Raw genomic sequence first — 8386 nt, 5'->3', positions numbered from 1 at the left:
AGGGTATTATTTATGATGAAACATTTGTACCAGTTACTAGATTGGAAGCCATAAGAATCTTTTTGGCTTATGCTGCTCACAAGAAGTTTAAAGTCTTTCAAATGGATGTGAAAAATGTCTTTCTCAATGGAGAATTGGAAGAAGAGGTATATGTTGAACAATCTCCAGGATTTGTAGATCCAAAATTTCTTAATCATGTCTACAAACTTGATAAAGCACTTTATAGTCTTAAGCAAGCTCCAAGAGTATGGTATGAGACTCTAGCTCAATTCCTTCTGAAAAGTGGATTTCACAGAGGCACAATTGATAAAATATTTCTCTACCTCAACAATGGAAAGGACTTACTTTTGGTACATATATATGTTGATGATATCATCTTTGGTTCTACAAATGCCAAACTCTGTGAAAGGTTTGCAAAGCTAATGCAGTTAAGATATCAAATGAGTATGATGAGAGAACTTAGCTATTTTCTGGGACTTCAAGTCAAGCAAAATGAAGAAGGTACTTTCATAAATCAATCCAAGTACACCAGAAATTTATTTAAGAAATTTGGAATGCAAGACTGTTCAACTGCATCCACTCCTATGGCCATTGCAACCAAGTTAGATAAAGATACTGGAGCACCAGTAGATATTACTAACTACAGAGTTATGATTGGCTCTTTACTCTATTTAACTACAAGTAGACCTGATATCATGTATGCTACCTGTCTTTGTGCAAAATTTCAGGCTGATCCAAGAGAACTTCATCTAATAGATGTGAAAAAAAAAATTCAAGTACCTCAAGGGTACAACTGATCTAGGATTGTGGTATTCTAGAGAATCAGATTTTAAGCTAATAGTTTACTCAGATGCAGATTTTGCAGGATGCAAAATAGACAGGAAAAGTACTAGTGGAAGCTGCCAATTTCTTGGAGGCAGATTGGTTTTTTGGTTTAGCAAGAAACAGAAATCAATTTCCACATCAACTGCAGAAGTAGAATATATTGCTGCAGGAAACTGTTGTGTACGGATTCTTTGGATGAAGAATCAGTTACTGGACTATGGGTTAGAATTTTATAAAATACCTATTTATTGTGATAATCAAAGTGCTATTGCTATGACAGGTAATCCAGTTCAACACTCAATGACAAAGCACATCAACATTAGGTACCATTTCATAAGGGAGCATGTGATGGAAGGTACAGTGGAATTGCATTTTGTTCCAACAGATCAACAACTAGCAGATATCTTCAGAAAACCACTATGTGAAGCTTCTTTTACAAGACTGGTAAATGAACTTGGAATGGTTTCAGGTTCTTTCTCAAAATCTGTTTAGTTTTTGTTCTCATGCATCAGACTTTATGATCAGTGTTTACAGATTGTCTTATCTCCATGTAATCTGTTCTTAAATTGTTATATATTAAATACTAATTGTTATCTGATGTGATTCTAATCTATATACTCTGATAGTGTTTTGAATGTTCTGTGACTATTCATTCTAATGTGGATTACTGTGCTAGATGCTGACCTAGTAGTCTTTAACATACTAGAAATCCCATGTTTGAATTAGTTGTTTATGTGGAAATCCATTAACACAAGCAAATTCTGATTTTGAGCTAGTCAAATTTACTTTGTGTATCTTATTACTAAGTCACAAACTAGATTCTTGCTTCTTATCTGTCAAATTCTGATGTCAGTAAATCTTAAGGATGAACTACATGCTGGATAAGCCTCACTCATATGAAGAAAAGAAAAGAAAAGAAAAGAAAAGAGAACTGAAGTCAGGTACTCCTTTGAGATCTAGAGTAATATATGTGAAAGGGAAGACCCAAGCGCATTGCTGGTATTAAGTTATATGCATTAGAAAAGTAAATATATTTTTCTTTGTGACTTTTCACATTCTCTGATTACTGGAGAAACACTCTGATAATAGCATAAACTCTTATAGCAGTTGTGACTCACTTACACTGAGAAGCCACTGTAAAAAGAATGTCAAAAGATGCATAAAATGAGCACAAACAGTTGAGGTGGACTCTTGCATAAATTTATTCTATAGTAGACTTCAAAATTGAAGACAGATTTTAAGCAATTTTCTTAGTTATGCCTTATTTCTAAGATATACTGAAATTTATCAGACTTTAATCTTTATCTGATCATTTGCAAATGTGCACACTCTCACTCCATATGAATGATGAAAATTACTGTGGTGATCAAGTTGTTTCTGACAAACATTTAAGTATTATTTGCATAAATTCTGAGGACAAGTTCTGATGAAAGTTCTGATGATTAAACTCTGAAAAAACCAGTCAGTATTGGTATGAAGAATCACAGATACAGACATTCACTTTTTGAGTACAGAAGCCATGTTCTGATGACCGTTAAATTCTGATAATAGTCAAGTTCTGATGCAAATCCTGATGGAAACTCTGATGCTTACGTGACATTATTTAATTACTTAACTTATTTCTGATATTTACATGTAACGGTCATATTTATCAGAAAATAATTAGGTGAGATAAAACAGTAATAATCATTTGGTTGTGTGTTTGTTTTGGTAACTGCATGTGCGCATTAATTACTGCACGTTTAACGTGCCCACTAACAATTTTTTGACTGTTCACATGCTGCCAGGTGTAAATTGTATGCCATGCTTCACAAATATAGTTGTTGTCACATGGGGTGTATAAATAAGAGAGTTAAAAGATTTTCTAATCTTTTACCTACTTTTCTCATTCATTAATCTCTCTTATTTTCTCTCACCCTCTAATATTCTCTGAAGCTATTTTCTTACATGCATTTTATCAAACACCTTCTATACACGTAACTTTCTCACTTATTTCTCACATAAATGGCACCAAAGGACATCATTTTTAATGGAGCCAAGTTTGTTCCCAACAACTACATGGCTATTCTTAGCAAGGACGAAACTCCATCAGATCTTTACTTCGTTCAGGACTTTCTTGCTAACAGTGAGATTGGGTATGCATTGACCCAACCAGAAGCACTCTCAGGAACTCAAGTACTGGAGTTTTGGAGGAGTGGTGTTTATGATGATAGTGGTGCAAATGGGTCCCCAAGCATCATATTTACAACAGGGGAAGATGAACACTTGGCTACATTGTCAACTGTTCGACAAGCTTTACATCTTCCAGAAAATTGTGTTTACAGTTCAACAATTGAGGAGCCAGCTCTTCAACAGATGATGGCAAACCTTGGTTATGAAAAATATTTGTCCAAATTGGGACAATTGAAGAGGCCCCACATAAGGAGGGAGTGGAGTTTCTTTTTCGACTGCATCACCAAAGCCAATCCTTTGCAAACAAGTGCTCCAACTTTGATGCAATTCCAATCCTTAGTCTGCAAATTGGGTATGCTCTTATTACTCAATCTCATTTTGATTATGCTAGTGCTGTACTAGGATTTATTGGGGATAGGATGCAAGAGGACAAAAATACTATATATTTTGCTAGATTTCGTCAACTTATTTACAGTTTTTGTAATTCTGATAAGCCCTTACTAGCTAGTGAGTTGATCCAACCCTTTAAACTTGCTAAAAGGGCCTTCACTGACTTATTATCTACTGATAATAAGAAGACTATACTAAGACCCCTCCAAATTCCTCAATCAGTCAAACAGGTCTTAGTAAACTCTGATCCAAACACCTATACTGCCATATATCCTGATGTACAACCATCCCAACCTCCATCAGAACCTACAACCACTACACAACCTACCACTTCTCAACCTCAACCAACTCAACCTACCATCATAACATATTTCCAGCCAGCACAATATCAACCTCAACAATCTGCTGCAACATCAAGATCTAAACCTTCAAGAAAAAAATCTGTTCCTAAATCTCCACCAAGGAGAAGAAGGATGATCCTTAGGGATGAATCAGATGAAGAAGAAGCACAGGTTCATGCATCAGAACCTGTGACAATAGAAGCTGAAGGGTCAACCCATCAGAAAAAGACTGAAGCTGAGGGTTATGCTATTTTGAAGAGGAAAAGACCTCTAAGTTCTGATGCTGCTCAGGCAACTCCTTCACTATCCAGGAGATCAAAGAATCAGAGAGAATGAAGGCATTTGGCAGAACCTCATTCTGAGGATACTCAAGAAGCTGAGGAAGGGGATTAGGAATCTCTGATCTCATCAGAACCTGTTGTAATTAAAGCTTTGTCATTCCCTACTTAAGCTAAAGACACTGTTCCAGAAACAGTGATTACACCTCCTGTCTCTCCAGTTAAAGGAACAATAATTGAAGATTCAGGATTAAGTCCTGAAATTGACCTTCATAGCCTGATAATTCCAATTGTGTTATATCTGGAAGCTCCTACAGTACAAGTGACAACTCTACCAGTTTCTCCATTACATGCTGATATTCCTACCACACCTATTCCGGATGTGGACAAAGATGAAGTTGTACCAGAATCACCTTCAGTGACACACTTTAGTACTGTCAGAAGATGATGAGTTTTCTGCAAGTTCTGGAGAGTCAGCTCCAGTTAATACTCCAGCTCCCATTCTTGGAAAGGAGGCACTGATTGAAAAGTTTGTTGAACAAGCTGCTCATGTTCCTTGGGAAGAAACTCACAGAGGGGTTGAGTGGACCAAAAAGTGGAATGAATCTGATTTCATTCGAAGCTCAAAAGTTCTGATAGAGCACATTGCCAAAGCTGATGAGCTGATGATAAATTCTGATTTCAAGCACCAACTCAAAGTCACTGCTCTAAGTACCAAATATCTTCAAGGTCTACACTCTCAAACTCATGAAAAAGTTGACAAACTTCTGGAAAAAGCTGAAAAGCTAGATATGGAGATCAAGCTAGATAAAAAGAGGTTTCTCAGACCTATATATGAGAAAGCTGAAGCTATTGAGAAGGTTCAAGAAAAGTAACAGACCCAAATTACTGATAAGCATAATGTCAAAGAAAATCTAATTTTATTTCTTGAAGATGGAAGAACATATCAAATGTCAGAATCAACAGATGTGCTGAACAAATCTCTGAAAGAACTTCAATTCTTTCATTATCTTTTGAAGATAAAGTCTGAGATTACCAGGAGATGGTCAAATTTCATAATGAAGACCATAAGGAATAAAGCAAGAATTTCTGGTTCAAGGGTTACAGAATTCATTCCAAATATTGTTGAAGATGACAGAATTGAAATTCCAATGAAGAAGGATTCTGCTAAACTTGAAGTAATTCTGAAAGAGAAATGTCTGTGCTACAATGAAGACTCTTCTCATCCACGGGTGATCAGACTTGGTGATGGTTTCGAAAGAAATCACATCTCAGCACTTAGGACTGCAATCTACCAGATTGGAAGTCAGGGTGAAGAATTGAAGCAAGTCAAAGCTACAATAGCTCAAGTCCTGAGGAATAAAGAAGAAAAGCTGATATCAAACTTTGTCAAGAATTACTTTGGATTCAGATTGACTTAGTAAGATTGGTTAAAGCTACAAGGACTGTAAGTTGTAGTTAGTTGTCTTATTAAACTTTCATTGCATTTTTACTTAAATGTTTTTGACATCATCAAATCTATTAACTTGTATATTTTTCACAATTTACAAGTTGGGGGAGATTGTTAGATATATTTGAGATGTCATGTCTAATCTGATTTGTGTTTAGTTTTTAGAACTTAACAACAGGACTTATCAGGACTTACTGGAAATCAGAACATACTGAAATCAGAACATAATATCAGAACTTAAGGTGTCAGAAGATATATATCAGGACTTTAGTGCGGGAAGACTTCAGATAAGGAATGCGATTGATTTACAGGAGAAGATCTGGACTAAAACAATAGAAGATATGCATGAAGAGTTAGAAGACTAGAAGACTTGTAGAAGATATCTGATTGATATATTTTAGGAGACGGAATTGTAATAACCCCAATTTTTGGGAAATTTTGAAACCCTTATGAATAGTGTTTTTGCTGATTGAGAAAACTTTTCATGCCACACTATGTAGGGGTTCTGATATGGATATTCTAAGATTTTATTAGTACTTTATATGGGATATAAGTGTATGTAAAGATCGTCAGAATCCAAATCCGAACACTTTAATTTTCTCGGAAATACACTAGATACGGAGAGAATTGAGTATAAGGTAACAGGATAAAAAGGATTTAAATTAAAGGATTATAATAGAGGATCATAAAAAGGAATATAATGTATTGAGAAAGGTTAAGGGAACCTAAGTTATAAGATCCCGGGTATGATCCTTCAAACGATAAACGAGAACGAAAGTTAAGCGAACCGTATAACAGATCAGCGGTCATTAGGCAAACAATTAGGAAGTTAATCAAAGGGATTAGAGAGAGTGATGTCACCCAACCAATGAGAGGAGGACAAAGAGGGAAGGATGACATCACAACATGACCTAGGCATGACATGGGAAGGAAGGAGATGTGGTGGCTTTTTAACCACACAAAATCAAGGGCAACTAGGTAATTAACTAAAACAAACACAAAAATCAAACCAACCAAGCCAAGCAAATCATTTTTCATCAAAATCAAAAAGAAACCAAGGCATTGTTCTTCATGCTCTCGGCTTTTTACTATTCCAAAGGCAAGGAATTTCAAAACTCAAGATCCAAGCCTCCTAAATTGGTAAGATAATTCCCTAATCATCCTTATGCTTAGTTAGGGATATATCATGAGTTTAAGCCATCAATTCCTTCTCAATCTTCTTCATTTAATCAAAGAAGAAGACAATGAATAGTATTTTCAAGTTTTTAACTTGAAATTTTTCTTGATTTCCTTGAAGATCCAAGCATTCCTAAGACTTCTCAAAGCTTCTTAAGGCTTCCTAGCTCCTCCCACCACTTCAAGGAAGGTATATCATCTCCAAACCCTAGATTCCTATGTATTATAAGATGATTTTGATTAGTATGGTGATATTGTAGCTTAATGGTTGTGGTTTAGAGTTTGGGTTGAAATGGTATGGAAATGGAATGGTAAATGTTGTTGTTTTGGTTAAGAGAATGTAGTATAGTTAAATTCAAGCTTAGGCATAAGTATGAATGTTAAAATTGAATTGGTTGGGGGCTGATATGATGTGATAAGGATGGATGTTGGTTGTATGTTGGATTTGAGGTTGAATTGGGTTGGTTTTGAATGGTTTAAAATTGGGAAATCGCGTAAACATAGCCGTCGTAACGTCCGATTTTCTGTAGACTATTTTTGTGCATAACATTAGGACCCGAGAACCCCCTGCTATATTTTGACCATTGCCATGTTTAGATAGCTCATGTTACGAGCTTCATTTTGATATGTAGTTCGTTCGATTCCGATGCACGGTTTAGGAGAAACGACCGTTTCAAGTAACGGCGTTTCGCGAACGAAACTTTTCCCCTCGCCTTACTTTGAAACATAGGTTAAAGATCAAAAAGGGTTAATTAATGTATGAAACATTTATGGTAAGTGTGTTAGGCAGTTGGTAAGACACTCGCGAAGGAATCGCCTTAAAGCTCGTAAAGGTTAAATTATTAAAAATGGTGGAGCCGAGGGTACTCGAGTGACTTAAGAGAACCAGTGAGCGCAAAACGAGCGTTAGAGTCTGAGTTGGTTAGAGTATAGATTTACAAGTGACTTTGGTTTAATTCCAACTTACTTGTTGCTTATAGGTTACCAGACTCGTCCCGAGCCATTCGTAACCCCCAGTTGCTCAGGAAAGTTTTCTACCCGTTATAACTGTTGTTGTGATGTATTTGTGTATATGCATTATCTTGCGATAGATGCATGTGGGTTAATTAGCAAATGTTGCAATATATTGAAGCATGCTGCTATGGTATATATATATGCATGCCTGTTTCGTATTCTTGATTTATATATCTGTTGGTTCAAATGCTTATTCGTTGCATAATACCTATGCTAGAGATAAGCGGTATTTGCGTATACCCTTAGTATAGGGGATCAAAATGTGAACTTTTTCTAAAACCGGGAGGCGAGACTCCCGAGTATAATATATATTTATATATATATATGGATATAGTTTTTAAAACTATTAATCGAATAAGGTTTATTCGATAACTTTATTTTATTTAATGAATATTATTATGAATATTCATTCGAGGGCTTATGACTTCTTTATTTTATTAAATGAATATTATTTGAATATTCATTCGAGGGCTTATGACTCTTTATATTATTTATTGAAATTATTTCGAATATTATTCGAGGGCTTATGACTCTTTTATATTATTATTGGATATTACTTGGATATTCATTTGAGGATGTATGACTCCTTTATTTTATGAATATTATTTATAATATTCATTCGAGGTATTATGACTCCGCTTATTACTGCAATATATTCTTTATTTTATTAAAGAATAAAGTGTCAATAATCAAACTTATTTTCGATTATTCAAATAAAGATAGTACTTTCGTATAAGTAT

This window comes from Apium graveolens, chromosome 9 (genome assembly GCF_009905375.1).
Source record: "Apium graveolens cultivar Ventura chromosome 9, ASM990537v1, whole genome shotgun sequence".
NCBI lineage: Eukaryota > Viridiplantae > Streptophyta > Magnoliopsida > Apiales > Apiaceae > Apium > Apium graveolens.
The sequence above is the reverse complement of the archived record's forward strand: the minus strand, read 5'-3'. Positions refer to the sequence as shown.